This window comes from Micropterus dolomieu, linkage group LG11 (genome assembly GCF_021292245.1).
Source record: "Micropterus dolomieu isolate WLL.071019.BEF.003 ecotype Adirondacks linkage group LG11, ASM2129224v1, whole genome shotgun sequence".
NCBI lineage: Eukaryota > Metazoa > Chordata > Actinopteri > Centrarchiformes > Centrarchidae > Micropterus > Micropterus dolomieu.
This window is the reverse complement of record NC_060160.1, coordinates 29077237-29083236: the sequence shown is the minus strand read 5'-3', so window position 1 is coordinate 29083236 and position 6000 is coordinate 29077237. Positions and strand designations below refer to the sequence as shown.

The 6000-nt window shown below is 40.0% G+C and overlaps 1 protein-coding gene across 3 annotated transcripts in view; it reads left to right on the top strand.

Annotated features, from left to right (window-relative positions):
* The window catches only part of dicer1 (dicer 1, ribonuclease type III), a 57081-nt gene that overhangs the window by 7892 nt on the left and 43189 nt on the right, over positions 1-6000 (top strand). The window lies entirely within an intron of this gene.

Here is a 6000-nt window from a genome sequence, read left to right as displayed (position 1 = left end):
GGGGAGAAGTTGTGTTAGTAACATGCAATAATGGGATGAGGTTGCATACAGAGGGAGAGAAAGTAGAGGAGAGAGGAGGTCAGTGCATCATGGGAAATCCCCCGGCAGTCTAGGCCTATAGCAGCATAACTAAGGGATGGTTCAGGTCTCACCTGAGCCAGCCCTAACTATAAGCTTTATCAAAGAGGAAAGTCTTAAGCCTACTCTTAAATGTGGAGATGGTGTCTGCCTCCTGAACCCAAACTGGAACCTGGTTCCACAGGAGAGGAGCTTGATAGCTGAACGCTCTGGCTCCTAGTCTACTTTTGGAGACTCTAGGAACCACAAGTAACCCTGCATTCTGGGAGCGCAGTGCTCTGGTGGGGTAGTAAGGTACTATGAGCTCTTTAAGATAAGATGGTGCCTGACCATTGAGAGCTTTGTAGGTAAGAAGAATGATTTTAAATTATATTATGGATTTTACAGGAAGCCAATGCAGAGAAGCTAAGACAGGAGAAATATGATCTTTTTTCCTGGTCCCTGTCAGAACATGTGATGCAGCATTCTGGATCAGCTGAAGAGTCTTAATGGACTTTTTAGAGCAGCCTGATAATAAGGAATTGCAGTAATCCAGCCTAGAAGTAACAAATGCATGGACTAGTTTTTCTGCATCATTTTTAGACAGGATGTTCCTGATTTTCACAATATTACGTAGGTGAAAAAAGGCGGTCCTTGAAATTTGCTTAATGTGAGACTTAAACGACATGTCCTGATCAAAGATAACTCCAAGATTCCTCACAGTGGTGCTGGAGGCCAGGGCGATGCCATCCAGAGTATATCTTTAGATAATGCGTCACGGAGGTGCTTAGGCCCCAGAACAATAACTTCAGTATTATCTGAGTTTCACATTAGAAAATTACAGGTCATCCAGGTTTTAAAATCCTGAAGGCACATTTGAAGTTTAGCTAACTGATGAGTTTCATCTGGTTTGATCGATAGATATAACTGAGTATCATCTGCATAACAATGAAAGCTTATGGAATATTTCCTGATAATATTGCCTAAAGTGAAGAGGATTGGTCCGAGGACAGATCCTTGAGGAACTCCATGACTAACTTTGGCATGCATGGAGGACTCATCGTTAACATGTACAAACTGAAATCGATCTGATAAATAGGACTTAAACCAGCTTAGAGCGGTTCCTTTAATGCCAATGAAATGTTCCAGTCTCTGCAATAGGATCTGATGGTCAATGGTATCAAATGCAGCACTAAGATCTAATAAAACCAGTACAGAGACAAGTCCTTTGTCTGATGCATTAAGGAGGTCGTTAGTAATTTTTACCAGTGCTGTCTCTGTGCTATGATGAGCTCTAAATCCTGACTGAAAATCCTCAAATAAACTATTGCTCTGTAGAAAGTCACACAGCTGTTTAGCAACTGCTTTCTCCAGAACCTTAGAGAGAAATGGAAGGTTAGATATAGGTCTATAGTTGGCTAAAACATCCGGATCAAGTTTGGGCTTTTTCAGAAGAGGTTTAATTACAGCTACTTTAAAGTACTGTGGTACATAGCCTGTTGATAAAGATAGATTGATCATATCAAGTATAGAAGTGCTGACTAAGGGTAAAACATCTTTAAGCAGCCTAGTCGGGATGGGCTCTAAGTTGAGGGCAGGTCTTGGTGAATTTTGTTTCTAATAGTTAGAATTTTATCATTAAAGAAGCTCATGAAATCGTAACTACTGAGAGCTATGGGAATACTTGGCTCAATAGAGCTGTGACTCTCTGTCAGCCTGGCTACAGTGCTGAAAAGAAACTTGGGGTTGTTCCGATTTTCCTCTATTAATGACGAGTAGTACGCTGCTCTAGCATTACGGAGGGCCTTCCTATAAGTTTTAAGACTATCTTGCCAAATTAAACGAGAATTTTCCACTTTGGTGGAACGCCAATTCCCCTCAAGTTTCCGCGATATTTACTTTAATTTGCGAGTTTCAGTATTATACCATGGAGCTAACCGTCTTTGTTTTATTATTTTCTTTTTTAGAGGGGCTACAGAGTCGTGTGTCATTTGCAGCGAGCCTGCAGCACTATCAACAAGATGATCGATTTGGGAGGGACTGAAATTAGCATAGGAGTCCTCCGTTACTTTGTGACTTGATAATGAATTTAGAGCTGATGGAATCGCATCCTTAAATTTAGCTACAGCACTATCAGACAGACATCTTGTATAGAAATTTTTGCCCAATGGCGAGTAGTTCAGCAATACAAACTCAAAAGTTATCAAACAGTGGTCGGACAAAGAGGGATTCTGTGGGAACACCACTAAATGTTCAATTTCAATACCATACACCAAAACAAGGTCGAGGGTGTGGTTAAAACAGTGAGTCGGTTCATGAACACTCTGAGAGAAGCCAATGGAATCTAACAGAGAGATAAACGCAGTACTGAAGCTGTCATTCTCAACGTCCACAATAAAGAATAAGTAAAATAATAAGAAGAAATAAGAAATAATCTATAGAAGCTTTGAGTACTAAAATCATCGATAGCTGCAGCCCTAATTTCAAGTGTTTCAAATGTTAAAAAAACAAATGAAAATGCTTTGAGAAAGGTTTATTTGCACAATGATAAAACATGCAATGTAAATCCAGAATAACAAATGTGCATTGTCCAAAAAAGTAACTAAAAAAGAAGCTGCTGATTACTGCATTATATTCTGTCTGAACTGTCACTTTTCACTTTATATAAAAAAAGACAATTCTACCATAAATTGGTGCAGAAAATGTCTCCAGAATACAGGAAGTGTTTAATGCCAGACCCGCCATTTATATATTTCAGTATTGAATATTTCATCAAAATAGTGTTCAAATATCTTCTTGTCTTGTTCTGGTGAATCTAGATAAGTTAGAGCAAGCTGTAGGCCTATATTTTCTAAAATATAAATCCTATTTTTGATTTTGAAAATTATTTCGATAGTCGACCCCTTTCCAGTCCAAACTACACTTAGAACAGGCTGATATTGAAAGCTGTTCTGTAGGCTGTAATACCTTTCCCTAAATGGATTATATTAATAAAATAGATTACAGTCTCAACAACTTAACATGTAAACAATTCCACATCAATAAATATTTGCTACAGGTGCAATTGTAAACAGATGGCTGAAAGAGAATAAGCGTAGGCTATGTGTATTTTACCTTGCACATAATCTGCCCTAATAACTGCATTTAATTAGCATAGTCACATCTAGTTTAAACCTTTACCAGCACTCTTTAATAATATCCAAAGCTACGAGAAACCATTTCTCAACCACCAGCTGGCTCTAAATCATGCCGTCTACGATAACATCACAGCGACCTGCTGTTGAATGGATGTAATACTACATGACTGTCTACAAGTTGGACTTGTAACTTTGAGATTTCTTTTAACTAAAGTTATAACTATAACCACAGTCTTTACGGCTCTGACTACAACGTTTCACGACTACAACGTCACACAGAGAGGAGCTACAGGAAGCCGTGTTAGATTCTTGTTCAGCTCTCGTTTATTAACGTGTCCGCTCTGGTTTAATCATTTCAGACACGCCGACTATAACTGCAGACGGGCGGCTCACAGATATATTTAGAATACGTCAAAGGTTTGTGTTAGCAGCTGTACATGATTTTAGAGAATATTTAGAAGTAATGAACTTGGGACGAATAACAGGACCGTTCGCTAGAACTGCCACACTGTTTCACAAATAGATCTACAATCACGTTTGTCAGCAGCGTAACCAGGGTTCAACATTAAACTTTTTTGCAACTGGCCCCAATGTTACATGCCTCCTCTTCAGAAAAGCCAGAATAAGCTCAGCTTTGCAGATGCTGCAGTTCACAACCTTTTTTTGCTGATGGAAGAGTGAAATGCTCCCACACTTTGTGTTTTAGGTCGAGAAGGTGTTAATACCAGCGCTTATTTTGAGTTGCTTTAGTAACTTTACTGTTCACATCACTTTACTCTATTAAGCCGACGGTGTCATTACGGCCCAATGACCTCATGAACGAATCGATTATTAAATTCGTTGCCAACTACATGGCTTACTTGTTGCACCTCTAATTAACACCAATAAGGTAGAATTCCATACCGTAGACCACTAGTGATGCGCGGGGTCTGGGTTTTTTAAATACCTGCACCCAACCAACCCGTTGTGAGGGCCAATGGGGACCACCCAACCCGCAAACATGCATTTTGTCAATCACCCGAATACGACGCCCAAACCTCCAACTTTATGTAATTACAGTTGCACAATTGTCAGGACTAAAGGTGCTGATCCTGCTGCTAGCTGTTGGGCGCTTTCTTTCTTCCCCGCCCACTATTCATAGTTTTCACGTTACGTCACATTCCAAGGAAAACGCTCCCTTGGAGGGCAAAAAAGATGTTATTTTCTGCTGCCCGCCAACCAGGAAGCAAGTGATACACTTCTACTATGCGTTTTTTACTTTTGCATTGCCAAAATGCTGGATGGTTGTTGTACTTTCTCAGACAAGCCTGAGCTGTGTTAGGTGAGGGATTCCCCACAAGGTAAACGGAAACATTACCGCAGTCGAACGGCGGCAGGGACCTGGTGCTTTTTAATCATAGAAATGGGGCAGCGGATGCTGTAACATGGATCGGAAGTGGCCAACACTTGCAGTTTGTGTTCATATCTTTCTTTTTCTTAAGTTGAGAGGTGATCTAAATAAATGTAACTGCTTTTGCGGCGTCTCTACGGGGGAGTCGCGGCGTGAGCCGTTGTGTTGGTCTGTTGTTTTGCCCTCGAGATACCGCGAATGTCACATGACTGAAAACTATGAATAGTAGCCTGCATGAACAGACCAATTATTACAAATGGTGTTCTTCATTGAGAAGCAGCAAAACAAGTGACCCTTCATGTAAGACATGAACTCTGTCTCTCTCTCTAACACACACACACACACACACTGCATCCTTCACATCTCAACAGTGAATTTAACAGAACTGTTGCCTACATGTAGATGCTGATGATGCAGAATTACACGTAATTCTGCATCATCTTTTTTAGGACAGCGCCACTGTAGCTCGCATGGAAATATAATAGTCTTCAATTTTCATACCGTGAAAACACTGCAGACCCTAATGCTGATTATGAACAGTAAATCATGTGCACGGCTCAATCGAACACATTTTCAAAGCAGCAGCTTTTAGTTCTAATACTTAAATAGTTAAAGCAAATTTCATTTTTTAAAAAGGTGGCCTGTTCCACATTAAGTCAAATGCACCATAAAAGCTTATGTGTTCATTACCCATTTAACAAACAGTTAATAATTTTACACTGGTATCTAATGTTTTAGTACCCGGGACCGGTCTTTTTGATGGTCTTGGTCTCGTCTCGGTCTCGACTGCATTTGTACTCGGGTTTTGTCTCTGTCTCGGACACTGAGGACTCGGGAATTTATTTCAAGACCAGTCAAAACCATAACTTTGGGAATATCAATAAATTGCTTTTGCATTGTCTGATTTGTTAAAATCCTAACTTTGGAAGTAAAACATATTGCTTCAAATGCAACCAATAACTAATTAACGACTGTCACCCCTCCCTGTGATGCTTACGTTGATTTGTTTTAATGGGAATGTGGATCTTTCAGATCAATTTGTGAAGTACCTATGATCACGTTCCACATTTTATTGCGTGCCATGCAATGCAGGGAACTGGTCTTGGTCTTGACTTGGTCTCGGTTTGGGCGGTCTTGACTACAACACTACTGGTATTGGACCGGTACTCTGCATCAGCCCATAGGCTACCTGAAGCCCAGGTATTCTCTATGCTAACCTTTTTCCCAAGGAGCACATGTGCTGCTAAATTAAAAAAATTAGGAGCACAGCAAAAAATGTAATGAGTTTAACAGACTATTTATTATACACATATTTATACTTTGTGTTTGCTCCTTCTCCTTTGGACATTGGAGGACTGGAAGTGAAGACCCACTGACACCTCAGCGTTGGCCTTAAGATTTTTAAAATATTGAAAC